At 38.4% G+C, this 14,592-nt stretch overlaps 1 protein-coding gene across 1 annotated transcript in view; it reads right to left on the minus strand.

The window, feature by feature from the left end:
* Positions 1-14,592, minus strand: part of LOC145445453 (zinc metalloproteinase nas-15-like) — a 36,576-nt gene that overhangs the window by 10,896 nt on the left and 11,088 nt on the right. The window lies entirely within an intron of this gene.

Consider the following 14,592-nt stretch of genomic DNA (forward strand, 5'->3'; position numbering starts at 1 on the left):
CGCCGACGTGAAAATTTGAAGTTGCTCCGACTTGCATAGTGTTGACGCTGTTCGATGTCATATCGTTTGATAAAGTGGAGTCATCAGTGTAACTCACTACACAAATCAAGTTGAATCGTACTTGAATGTATTGATTCGACCCAACTCAAATCCTATTAACGCGATCTGTTGAATCGAACGTAACCTGAATATTACTGACGCCAACATTCACCATCATCGGATCATTCACACATTCCACGCCGCTGTTTTAACACTTATAGAATCAATACCAACTATCTCTGACCCGATATTATTCAATCATTTTGGTAATTTGCCAACTTTAAATCCATTCGCGGGATGTACTAAAGGTAAATCCAAATAATCCAGAATGAAATATTTGGACTTTGACATTGTGTGAATTGAAATAGGATTGACAAACATGACTACCAACTTTGATCCAGCCACATTTCAAACTCAAAAGAATTATTCACAACATTAACAATTGTTAAAAATCTAGTTTCACTTACTTGATTATATCATTACAACTCACAAATTTGAATTAATTCATCCTGGTTGTATTCGTATGCTCTATCTTTTTATTCAATTGTAAAGGTTGTTACTATTCTGAAGACAAAGTATTTACTAATCGGCGCATATACGATTTGACTTGGACATATTATATTTTGAGTATACGAGATTTGAATGTCTGAACAATAACTGAGAATTAATTTATCACAAATAAATCCGTAAAAGATATTGGGGTGTCAGCAACTCTGTACGGTCGTAGTTACAACCACATTAACTAATCTACCCAGGCAACTCGTCATGATCATTCCTGAAATCAACACAAACACGACCACTGACTTGAGTTAACCGCGAAACACCATCAAGTTTTAAATCCGCTTGCAGCTGACGGATTATTCGAATACATCGATGAGGAATATTATTGAACTCGTCGGTATTGTTACTTCAACAAATTACACCGACTGCGAAAGTTAATATCGAATGGTAAGACTTGATCACATATTTGTTGATCACAGACATGACGAAAAAAAACATTACCGAGATTTTATAAACTAGTCATATTACTCTACACATCTATCAATATCAAAATGCGAGTCATCCAATTTTTCTACTAAAGTAACATTGCACATTCGAATTCGGTATAGTCATACAAATTGTATTAAATCCAACATCAAAACAAAAGGAATTTTTTTTTTTAGTTTATTGAAATCAAATCATTCGTCTTCGACTTGTGCTTTTCTAGATTACCCGCGACAATTCGTTTCGAGTGAGTTGTAACCAAAGTCAAGATATCTTTGTGTCCACAGATATGGAAGATGAATATAGCTAACACAATCACGAATCGACGTTTCAGAGTATTTCACGGGTGTAATAAACTTGTTAGTGTCACCTATCTAAAAGTACGCACGCGTTCGATTTCCATACCGACTGTTGCGATGTTTAGGATTCACTTACAATAACCACGGGTGAGGATTTAACATCAATGTCGTTACTGTCGGAATTTGCGACAGAGAATTGAAACATATGCACTTTACACAGTGTGAAAATATCACTTTGAGTATCGAGTACCGTTCGAAGCTAGCGATCAATTCTTAATCATTTCAGTAACTCCCCATTGTGCGTGCTAAATGTAAAATATCGCGAGGTTATACACTCTAAGACTTTGATTATTGTAAAAGTAAATTGTGATATGTTTGTTAGATGCATTCAATTCAACTAGAAGTGTCTAGTATCCAACACTCGTAATATCAAAAAAGTACTTGCTACACTGTTATTTGCTAAACGTGTTTTGCATTGTTGTTCATTTCTAGTATTGATTGAAATTGTTTTTGAACCCTCAAATAATAATTCCCGACATGAAACTAAGCCGCCGAAAGTCGTTACCATCACAAAGAAACAATTTGCACGACGTTTACTAAATGTATCCTATAGTTAGGTGTACTGGAATTATTTGTAAAACACACACACACACACACACACACACGATCAGAGAAATTGGAAATTTTTTCCGTTGTCATTCGCTAAAGTAAATGTCATCACAATACTCTGTCACTAAAAGACGTTACTTGGACGTGCTTGAATTCTAGACATAGTTCTGATTTACCCAACACAAGACCCAAGGACAACCCTAGTTTCAGCCGAACACAGATATCCAAAATATCACACACTTCGCTATTCCTAAAGCACAAACACACGATACAAAATAATACTTGTTGTGTTGTTGCGGCATCATCACTCAACAATATCACCCTCAATACAAATGATGTTTATGTGTAACATGCTATTGATTTGAACCACACCCACCTGACGGAAGAGGATTTACTCAATCTTTACAAAATGGATATTGACCAACATCACATCACCGGATTGTATCTGTTTCGCTGGATACGAGTTATGTTAGTTTAACAGTGAACAAATTTCACCCTCTTGGATTATGAACTCAATGCGTTAGCAGTCATTCAATATTTTGTTTGTGTCAACTAGTTACTTGGTATGTTACTCCACAACTCTTACAAAAGTACGAAGGATATTAACATCGCACTAAGTAATTAACTTTACTCGATATTCTCGCATTACGAAACTAAAGAATGGTTGGTTAGACTCTACAAACTGTTTCGATATCACAAGACCTTTATTGTCTGAATGGGTGTTCATGTGTCTTAAGAACCAAATAGTTCAACACAGCACTAGTACCAACAGAAACATCAGAGTTGTTTACACAAAAGTTTGTATGCGTGCAGTATGCGAATACCATGTGTAAGTCCAGCACAATTGTGGTATCCATCCGGGTTTAGTTAACACAATTTACGACACCGAGGTCACCTCATCTTTCGTAAGACAACAAACCAACCAAGGTTTCAGGATATGTCCGTGTCATAGCAATAAATCAGCTACTCCAACAACAGAGTACATATGTTTTCTAGTTACGGCGCTTACATCTTACACACAAATCAATCTACTTTGCTAACAAAAAGTGCTGGGTCATCAAGTGATTACCCTAACAACAAAACAGCTAAACGTACTATCATACAAAATGGCCGTTATAGTCACCAACGGTACATGGTACAAGTAACAAGTCTCGAGAATCCAGTTATTGAAAAAACATGAAAGTGTTTCTCCTGCGCCAAGTCGTTATGTTGACGAAAGCGTATATTGTAATATCATGATCGATTTGCATTCGTTGGTCACAAAATGTCACTACTCTAAATAATTATTTTTCACTCAAACACAAACGCATACTTGTCGCCAATCGTTTTCATCAAGCACGAGTTCAAGAAACCTGCTACGACATGAATTGTTATTTTTTTTTTTATGTTGTGTAAATAGGTAATAATTAATTTTAGTAACACTATATCAACATCATCTAGTTGCGCGAATAGATTTACACGTGGTCTTGTGGTTTTAATCGAAGTATACAGCACGGTCTAATGTAGAGTCATCTCTACTGTACAGCAACTCGGTAATCGAAATGCATTAAAATTTAAACAACGATCTTGTTTCGTCGCACCAAAAATATGTTTACTATCGCGATACTCTGCACAGGACGTGTAAATCCTTTTCACACTCGTAATAGTATACCAACAGCTACCGGCGACAACGTTTAACAATACCAACGACACTAAAAAACGATACCTACCCAAGTAAAATTACCATTTTCACCTGGAGGTCGGTCGTTACCCGAGTAGAAATACCATTGTCCTTTGGAGATTTATCGTTTACCCAGTGTAACAATCCCCTTTTCACTTGGAAATATATTTTTGACCTGGATAACAAACCCCTTTTCACTTGGAAATCTATTTTTGCCCTGGATAACAAACCTTTTTCACTTGAAAATATATTTTTTCTCTTGGTAACAAACCCCTTTTCACTTGGAAATCTATTTTTGCCCTGGATAACAAACCTTTTTCACTTGAAAATATATTTTTTCTCTTGGTAACAAACCTTTTTCACTTGGAAATATATTTTTTCTCTGGGTAACAAACCCCTTTTCCTTTGGAAATCTATTTTTTCTCTGGGTAACAAACCTTTTTCACTTGGAAATATATTTTCTCTCTGGTTAACAAGCCTTTTTCACTTGGAAATATATTTTTTCTCTGGTTAACAAACCTTTTTCACTTGGAAATATATTTTTTCTCTGGTTAACAAACCTTTTTCACTTGGAAATATATTTTTTCCCTGAGCAACAAACCATTTCCCCTGAGCAACAAACCATTTTCACTTGGTGGGTCGTCGTTTACATGAGTCAAAATATCATTTTCCTTTGGAGATCTGGCGTTTACCCAGTGTATCAATACATTTTCTCTTGGTCATCTAGCTTTTCCTAGAGTAACAAAACCATTTTCATTTGGAAATCTGACAAACACACCCGACAATTTGGTATTTGTTGTATTGACGACAGTTTGAAATAGGTTACAACGAACAGTGCCAAAATATACACCAACAACGACCCCGATACATTTGTTTAATCAAATATTCACTTGTTCTGATTCATCCCATCAAAATCATTGGGTACTCGCATGCAATAACAATGTGCTGTTGTACATCGACATGTATGTTTTCGGAATTGGCGAATAAAGCGGTTTCCGATATGTCCGTGATGTCCGGGTTCGTGCTTTGGATTTTTCAGAGTCAGAATGTCTGAATAAAACACCTCATCGACTTTGGTAACTGGTTGATACATGGATAATGAATTTATGTTCCCCATCGCGCTAACAACACCTGGTTACTTGTGAGTTTCCTCAGATCTGTTTACTATATTGTGTCTTTACTGGTCAATACATTTCGCTCCAGTCAGCTGAAACCGGATCACTAATATGAGAAAGTGTGTGAACCGGATCCGGATATTCACTCATGAACCAACGACCAATATTCAAGTAAACATGTTACAGACCGTGTTTTGTCTCCATGAAAAATACCAATGCATACACCATCACATCAAGTACGTCGCGATTGTTCACAAGTATTCGCGTAAACCAGGTGTACATACAATGTGTCGGTGTACAAACATCACGGAAAACAAATTCATGTTCTCAAGTCTCATCATGCGACGACTCTGTACATTCAATGTGGGCATAGATGACACATGGTATGATACAATGAACAGGGCATTATGCATACCGATATATTCTCAGTCAAATATGCGAACCATTAATAACCATATACCCTGATTTTCGCTGAATATCCACAACACCAACAAATCCGTACATTTCTTTTCCCTCGACCTCGATGATAGAGTCGTCATCCCAATGTACCAATCGAGTGTATGGTTCATCAGGTGTAAAATCCAAATCAAATGCCACCAAGGTATCGTTTTTCATTTTCAATATTTCCACCGCTGCATCTTGTCTGTGTCGTAAAACCACGGCGTGGGGCCAAAGGAATCTATGGAACGTTACGCGTAGTCCCATATTCACTCGTGGATATAGTCAGGTAACGACAACGTTTTCTCAATGGTCTGTGTGGGTACACCGTTTCAATACGCAGCTGGATCAACTAGACCAAAAGTTTCCAACCGCGGTTTATGTTGACCTGTAGAATTACGAGACAGCACCCTCTTGTGGCGTGATTAACACGAAATCAGTCTTCGACCCGCAGAGATTCACCTCGGATTACATTATCAAATCGTAATCGAACTCGAGATTCACACACACACACAGAGAGTCCATGTTTACGATTTCAATGTGGAGTCACTGCTCACGATGTTTATCTGTAGTCGTTATGTGGGAGTAGCGACATCTAACATATTCATCGCGTGAAAGATTGATAACGATGGTGATCGCCAAATACATTATGTCGGGTGAAACACTGCGGTCTCGGCGAAAAAGTTAGCAGGTTATGACCAACAATGCGCAGGGATTGAGCGAGTTACGCAACACGATTATGTCGAGGTCTTGATCACGATGCAAGTCTACCTGAGAATCCGAACAATCTTGCAAAATCAAGGTGTGAACCCGTGAAAGGGTTGTACTCGTGTGAGATTGATTTTTCACAAGTTGGGTGGAGGTTGGTTCATACTAAGACCATGTTACGTCCAAATATGGCTGCTTGCCTGTCCCCCAAGTCATCTATGCCCACATTGAATGTACAGAGTCGTCGCATGATGAGACTTGAGAACATGAATTTGTTTTCCGTGATGTTTGTACACCGACACATTGTATGTACACCTGGTTTACGCGAATACTTGTGAACAATCGCGACGTACTTGATGTGATGGTGTATGCATTGGTATTTTTCATGGAGACAAAACACGGTCTGTAACATGTTTACTTGAATATTGGTCGTTGGTTCATGAGTGAATATCCGGATCCGGTTCACACACTTTCTCATATTAGTGATCCGGTTTCAGCTGACTGGAGCGAAATGTATTGACCAGTAAAGACACAATATAGTAAACAGATCTGAGGAAACTCACAAGTAACCAGGTGTTGTTAGCGCGATGGGGAACATAAATTCATTATCCATGTATCAACCAGTTACCAAAGTCGATGAGGTGTTTTATTCAGACATTCTGACTCTGAAAAATCCAAAGCACGAACCCGGACATCACGGACATATCGGAAACCGCTTTATTCGCCAATTCCGAAAACATACATGTCGATGTACAACAGCACATTGTTATTGCATGCGAGTACCCAATGATTTTGATGGGATGAATCAGAACAAGTGAATATTTGATTAAACAAATGTATCGGGGTCGTTGTTGGTGTATATTTTGGCACTGTTCGTTGTAACCTATTTCAAACTGTCGTCAATACAACAAATACCAAATTGTCGGGTGTGTTTGTCAGATTTCCAAATGAAAATGGTTTTGTTACTCTAGGAAAAGCTAGATGACCAAGAGAAAATGTATTGATACACTGGGTAAACGCCAGATCTCCAAAGGAAAATGATATTTTGACTCATGTAAACGACGACCCACCAAGTGAAAATGGTTTGTTGCTCAGGGGAAATGGTTTGTTGCTCAGGGAAAAAATATATTTCCAAGTGAAAAAGGTTTGTTAACCAGAGAAAAAATATATTTCCAAGTGAAAAAGGTTTGTTAACCAGAGAAAAAATATATTTCCAAGTGAAAAAGGCTTGTTAACCAGAGAGAAAATATATTTCCAAGTGAAAAAGGTTTGTTACCCAGAGAAAAAATAGATTTCCAAAGGAAAAGGGGTTTGTTACCCAGAGAAAAAATATATTTCCAAGTGAAAAAGGTTTGTTACCAAGAGAAAAAATATATTTTCAAGTGAAAAAGGTTTGTTATCCAGGGCAAAAATAGATTTCCAAGTGAAAAGGGGTTTGTTACCAAGAGAAAAAATATATTTTCAAGTGAAAAAGGTTTGTTATCCAGGGCAAAAATAGATTTCCAAGTGAAAAGGGGTTTGTTATCCAGGTCAAAAATATATTTCCAAGTGAAAAGGGGATTGTTACACTGGGTAAACGATAAATCTCCAAAGGACAATGGTATTTCTACTCGGGTAACGACCGACCTCCAGGTGAAAATGGTAATTTTACTTGGGTAGGTATCGTTTTTTAGTGTCGTTGGTATTGTTAAACGTTGTCGCCGGTAGCTGTTGGTATACTATTACGAGTGTGAAAAGGATTTACACGTCCTGTGCAGAGTATCGCGATAGTAAACATATTTTTGGTGCGACGAAACAAGATCGTTGTTTAAATTTTAATGCATTTCGATTACCGAGTTGCTGTACAGTAGAGATGACTCTACATTAGACCGTGCTGTATACTTCGATTAAAACCACAAGACCACGTGTAAATCTATTCGCGCAACTAGATGATGTTGATATAGTGTTACTAAAATTAATTATTACCTATTTACACAACATAAAAAAAAAAATAACAATTCATGTCGTAGCAGGTTTCTTGAACTCGTGCTTGATGAAAACGATTGGCGACAAGTATGCGTTTGTGTTTGAGTGAAAAATAATTATTTAGAGTAGTGACATTTTGTGACCAACGAATGCAAATCGATCATGATATTACAATATACGCTTTCGTCAACATAACGACTTGGCGCAGGAGAAACACTTTCATGTTTTTTCAATAACTGGATTCTCGAGACTTGTTACTTGTACCATGTACCGTTGGTGACTATAACGGCCATTTTGTATGATAGTACGTTTAGCTGTTTTGTTGTTAGGGTAATCACTTGATGACCCAGCACTTTTTGTTAGCAAAGTAGATTGATTTGTGTGTAAGATGTAAGCGCCGTAACTAGAAAACATATGTACTCTGTTGTTGGAGTAGCTGATTTATTGCTATGACACGGACATATCCTGAAACCTTGGTTGGTTTGTTGTCTTACGAAAGATGAGGTGACCTCGGTGTCGTAAATTGTGTTAACTAAACCCGGATGGATACCACAATTGTGCTGGACTTACACATGGTATTCGCATACTGCACGCATACAAACTTTTGTGTAAACAACTCTGATGTTTCTGTTGGTACTAGTGCTGTGTTGAACTATTTGGTTCTTAAGACACATGAACACCCATTCAGACAATAAAGGTCTTGTGATATCGAAACAGTTTGTAGAGTCTAACCAACCATTCTTTAGTTTCGTAATGCGAGAATATCGAGTAAAGTTAATTACTTAGTGCGATGTTAATATCCTTCGTACTTTTGTAAGAGTTGTGGAGTAACATACCAAGTAACTAGTTGACACAAACAAAATATTGAATGACTGCTAACGCATTGAGTTCATAATCCAAGAGGGTGAAATTTGTTCACTGTTAAACTAACATAACTCGTATCCAGCGAAACAGATACAATCCGGTGATGTGATGTTGGTCAATATCCATTTTGTAAAGATTGAGTAAATCCTCTTCCGTCAGGTGGGTGTGGTTCAAATCAATAGCATGTTACACATAAACATCATTTGTATTGAGGGTGATATTGTTGAGTGATGATGCCGCAACAACACAACAAGTATTATTTTGTATCGTGTGTTTGTGCTTTAGGAATAGCGAAGTGTGTGATATTTTGGATATCTGTGTTCGGCTGAAACTAGGGTTGTCCTTGGGTCTTGTGTTGGGTAAATCAGAACTATGTCTAGAATTCAAGCACGTCCAAGTAACGTCTTTTAGTGACAGAGTATTGTGATGACATTTACTTTAGCGAATGACAACGGAAAAAATTTCCAATTTCTCTGATCGTGTGTGTGTGTGTGTGTGTGTGTGTTTTACAAATAATTCCAGTACACCTAACTATAGGATACATTTAGTAAACGTCGTGCAAATTGTTTCTTTGTGATGGTAACGACTTTCGGCGGCTTAGTTTCATGTCGGGAATTATTATTTGAGGGTTCAAAAACAATTTCAATCAATACTAGAAATGAACAACAATGCAAAACACGTTTAGCAAATAACAGTGTAGCAAGTACTTTTTTGATATTACGAGTGTTGGATACTAGACACTTCTAGTTGAATTGAATGCATCTAACAAACATATCACAATTTACTTTTACAATAATCAAAGTCTTAGAGTGTATAACCTCGCGATATTTTACATTTAGCACGCACAATGGGGAGTTACTGAAATGATTAAGAATTGATCGCTAGCTTCGAACGGTACTCGATACTCAAAGTGATATTTTCACACTGTGTAAAGTGCATATGTTTCAATTCTCTGTCGCAAATTCCGACAGTAACGACATTGATGTTAAATCCTCACCCGTGGTTATTGTAAGTGAATCCTAAACATCGCAACAGTCGGTATGGAAATCGAACGCGTGCGTACTTTTAGATAGGTGACACTAACAAGTTTATTACACCCGTGAAATACTCTGAAACGTCGATTCGTGATTGTGTTAGCTATATTCATCTTCCATATCTGTGGACACAAAGATATCTTGACTTTGGTTACAACTCACTCGAAACGAATTGTCGCGGGTAATCTAGAAAAGCACAAGTCGAAGACGAATGATTTGATTTCAATAAACTAAAAAAAAAAATTCCTTTTGTTTTGATGTTGGATTTAATACAATTTGTATGACTATACCGAATTCGAATGTGCAATGTTACTTTAGTAGAAAAATTGGATGACTCGCATTTTGATATTGATAGATGTGTAGAGTAATATGACTAGTTTATAAAATCTCGGTAATGTTTTTTTTCGTCATGTCTGTGATCAACAAATATGTGATCAAGTCTTACCATTCGATATTAACTTTCGCAGTCGGTGTAATTTGTTGAAGTAACAATACCGACGAGTTCAATAATATTCCTCATCGATGTATTCGAATAATCCGTCAGCTGCAAGCGGATTTAAAACTTGATGGTGTTTCGCGGTTAACTCAAGTCAGTGGTCGTGTTTGTGTTGATTTCAGGAATGATCATGACGAGTTGCCTGGGTAGATTAGTTAATGTGGTTGTAACTACGACCGTACAGAGTTGCTGACACCCCAATATCTTTTACGGATTTATTTGTGATAAATTAATTCTCAGTTATTGTTCAGACATTCAAATCTCGTATACTCAAAATATAATATGTCCAAGTCAAATCGTATATGCGCCGATTAGTAAATACTTTGTCTTCAGAATAGTAACAACCTTTACAATTGAATAAAAAGATAGAGCATACGAATACAACCAGGATGAATTAATTCAAATTTGTGAGTTGTAATGATATAATCAAGTAAGTGAAACTAGATTTTTAACAATTGTTAATGTTGTGAATAATTCTTTTGAGTTTGAAATGTGGCTGGATCAAAGTTGGTAGTCATGTTTGTCAATCCTATTTCAATTCACACAATGTCAAAGTCCAAATATTTCATTCTGGATTATTTGGATTTACCTTTAGTACATCCCGCGAATGGATTTAAAGTTGGCAAATTACCAAAATGATTGAATAATATCGGGTCAGAGATAGTTGGTATTGATTCTATAAGTGTTAAAACAGCGGCGTGGAATGTGTGAATGATCCGATGATGGTGAATGTTGGCGTCAGTAATATTCAGGTTACGTTCGATTCAACAGATCGCGTTAATAGGATTTGAGTTGGGTCGAATCAATACATTCAAGTACGATTCAACTTGATTTGTGTAGTGAGTTACACTGATGACTCCACTTTATCAAACGATATGACATCGAACAGCGTCAACACTATGCAAGTCGGAGCAACTTCAAATTTTCACGTCGGCGTCAAATTCGTCTCATCACCCAAAAGAGGTGGCGTTAGCCAATATCTCAAAGGTATATTCATCGATGGCAATAACGAAGAGATATCTTTCACGTGTTTCAATCGTGATTTGTTCGGGAACATTGAGAAAGCATTCACCAAACGAAAAAAACTCATGGTCAAATCCGGTTGGGTTCAAATTGATAAATTTACTGGAAAACCCGCTGTATTACTGGGACGGGCTTCGTCAGTAACTCTGCATGGAAAATCGAGACATACGACTGAAGAATACCCATTATTGACCTGCGAATCGGTATACGGAAATAAAGATGAATACGTCTCGATCGCCGCTACTTGTGTTTCTCGAGAGGAGAAGATGGTCAATTCTGGCGCCGGAAAGGAGTTGAAATTATACAGTTTTACATTGAAGGATGATACTGGCGAGGTGGTTTTGGATCAATGGAACAAAGCCTCGCTCGTACCCGGGAAGAAATATCAACTCACTCGTGTTAAAAACTGTGTCGGCAGATTGAAAATCGATTCGTTAACTAGACTTGTTGAATTGAAAGAATAGTTTGCATATTTGTATACCACAATACAATATTTCATTTCGCGTAAAATGTATGACCTATGTGATTTGACAACTGGGTTAGCGCGGTGTTGTTCTACTGATCGAGGTGTGAAAATTGTGCTATCGCGATGAAGTTGTGACTGCGAACAGCAGACTATTCTGTAGGCGCGAAACAGCGAATAAGCCGAAAGTATTATTCAGGTAGCAACCAATAGCGAGGAAAGAGAACACGATCGGTCATTTGACACGACTAAACTACATCATATATCATAATTTACGATCAAACTATTTCACACTGACCGGTCTAGTGTAATAATCGATAGTAGCAGCTGGACGAGAAATAATTCAGCACGCAGGTCATTCGAAATATAGGTCGCACGCGTAATCCTCACAACAAGCCACGTTTCCGTTTGCGCGGTTATTGTTGGTGACTCGTACATATTCAACAGACAGACACATTTATCGTCGTTAACATGTCGCCGCACGTATACCTAAAAACATTAGCATGTCACCACGAGTTTCGCGTTATCATGCGACCGCACCCATAAGACGAAAACGTTAGCATGTCACCCCCACCATAAGACGAAAACGTTAGCATGCCACCCCGCCATAAGACGAAAACGTTAGCATGTCACCCCCACCATAAGACGAAAACGTTAGCATGCCACCCCACCATAAGACGAAAACGTTAGCATGCCACCCCGCCATAAGACGAAAACGTTAGCATGCCACCCCCGGTTTTCGCGTTAGCATGCGACCCCGCCATAAGAAACCAATGGCCGTTCGCGAGCGATCGACTATACTACTGTCAGGTCGTGGTGAACCACCTCAGACTTATACCGCGGTATAAATCGAGCATTACATTTTAACCCAAATGATGACCACTGTTCCCTCTAATTTCTGACGAGTCTACGCACACTCACCAAGTCACTGCGCAGACCTTTGGACAACAGTGCGTAACGACTAAAAAAAAGTCATCACTTCGGATTTTTTGTGCGCAACTTAGATTTTCTGTGCGCAGAGACCGTGCCAGCACTGCGCATTTGCGCACGTGCACTGCTTAGGGGGGACAGTGTTTATGACCACCATATAATTCTGAGTTAGGTTCTGTTTTCGTGTTCCACTATTTTCGGTCCTTTGGGTGTGGATCCACACTTAATCCGGGAGTGCACTATTACGAAAATTGCGACTTTCGCCGATATTCACCCTAGCTTATGTGTGTATCAGGTAAATTATCACTCTCGGGCATCATATCGCACTTTTACGACCTTCCAATCAATCAAAATGAGTCAATACACCAATTCTCATGGAGATATGTCCCACGGGTTGTAATGAGTTCTCTATTCACATGCTAGTCCCAGAATTCCCACCAAGGTGAAAACAGAGCCCAGTACAACGCTAGGATATATATCCACGAGAATTGTAGTTGATTCCTTTTCACCCATGGAAATGGTGTGAAAGTAAAATTTGATACCGGAAAGTGCCGTTTACTTGATATGCGCCTTTTTTAGCAGCCCTCTCACCGAAGTTAGAAGTGGGTCGCGGAACCTTTTTAAATCCGAAATTGCGTCGCTACCATAACAAAGTAGAAAACCAATGGTCTGAAGAAGTGTTTATTGTCCATTGAGCTGTCATGAAATGTTTCTCGTATACCCCCCATCCTGGATCGAAACTGCACATTGTCAAGCCACTAAAAGCCGGAATTGACCTCCATCATGTTTTCAACAATAAAACGGCACTGAAGCCGCTACAAAAACTACAACATCAGGTCCTCCGTATTATAGCCAGGGCCCCAAAGGGACCAGGATGTATGTCCAACAAATCACTGGTAAAAAAATTCGGTGTCCTAAACATAAAATATATGCGGAAACTAGAAATTGCAAAGTTTCTGAATCAGTTCCACTGCGGCCACATCCCCGAAAACTTCAATGACTTCTTTACCTCGGTATCAAAAGTGCGTAAGTACGACTCCAACTATCATATGGTTGACAAAAAAGATCATCGCTCTATCAAATATGCCGGACCTGAAGTGTGGAACAGTATCTCGCCGACTATCGGACAGTTGTCGAGCATGTCCACATTCAAATCGAAATACAAGCAATTTCTGCTGAGTGAATACTATTCAACCCTCACCATTTACAGGACCACGACCTGGCATATCGATCTCGCCTTCCGTCACTTGCCACTTTATATTAGCTTCTTTGACTTTCATTCAGTGTGCATGCGTCCTCTTTACATCGCCTTGGCCCAGATGGGTGTCTGATCTTAAGATTACTCCTAGTCGTTTCGGCATCTTCCTATCATTCATTGTATTGCAGTCTTGTGATGTTTTGAAGTGATGAAATTTGATGAATAAACTTGAACTTGAACTTGAACACAACTTATGTGGATTTCATGGACAGGAGACAGTTCAGAGACTGAAGATATTAATATTGAAGGTTTCGCAGATGTGCTGTGATTTTATAGGGTCTGAATGTTGATCGCCGAATGTTGATCGGCGGTGCACCGAAATATCACAGATCTTGGCGTGTTCTTGGGTGGAAGTTACGGCCGGCGACGAAATTTCGGAGTGTGACTGTGAAAGTCCCTCTCCAACAAGTTTGACACTCCTGGACTAAAGAAACCTAACTGCTCTAAGACATAATTGTCTCATAATGGGCGAAAAGTCTAGACTCATTTCTGTAACTTATGTTGTACTTTTTATTATAAGCCTGCTGCTATTTTGTCGGAGGGAATGGCATATTCAAATTCGTAGCAAGGGTGCCCTTGAAAGGGAATCGCATGAAACGGGAAGAAAATTTCCGAGTTGAAGAAATCATATTGCACTTTATGGTAATTTTCAAATTAATATAGGTAATTGAATGGCATGTAATTGCACACTGCATCTCGTGCCTCCT

This window comes from Botryllus schlosseri, chromosome 8 (genome assembly GCF_051294905.1).
Source record: "Botryllus schlosseri isolate E-star chromosome 8, Bs_hap1, whole genome shotgun sequence".
Taxonomy (NCBI): domain Eukaryota; kingdom Metazoa; phylum Chordata; class Ascidiacea; order Stolidobranchia; family Styelidae; genus Botryllus; species Botryllus schlosseri.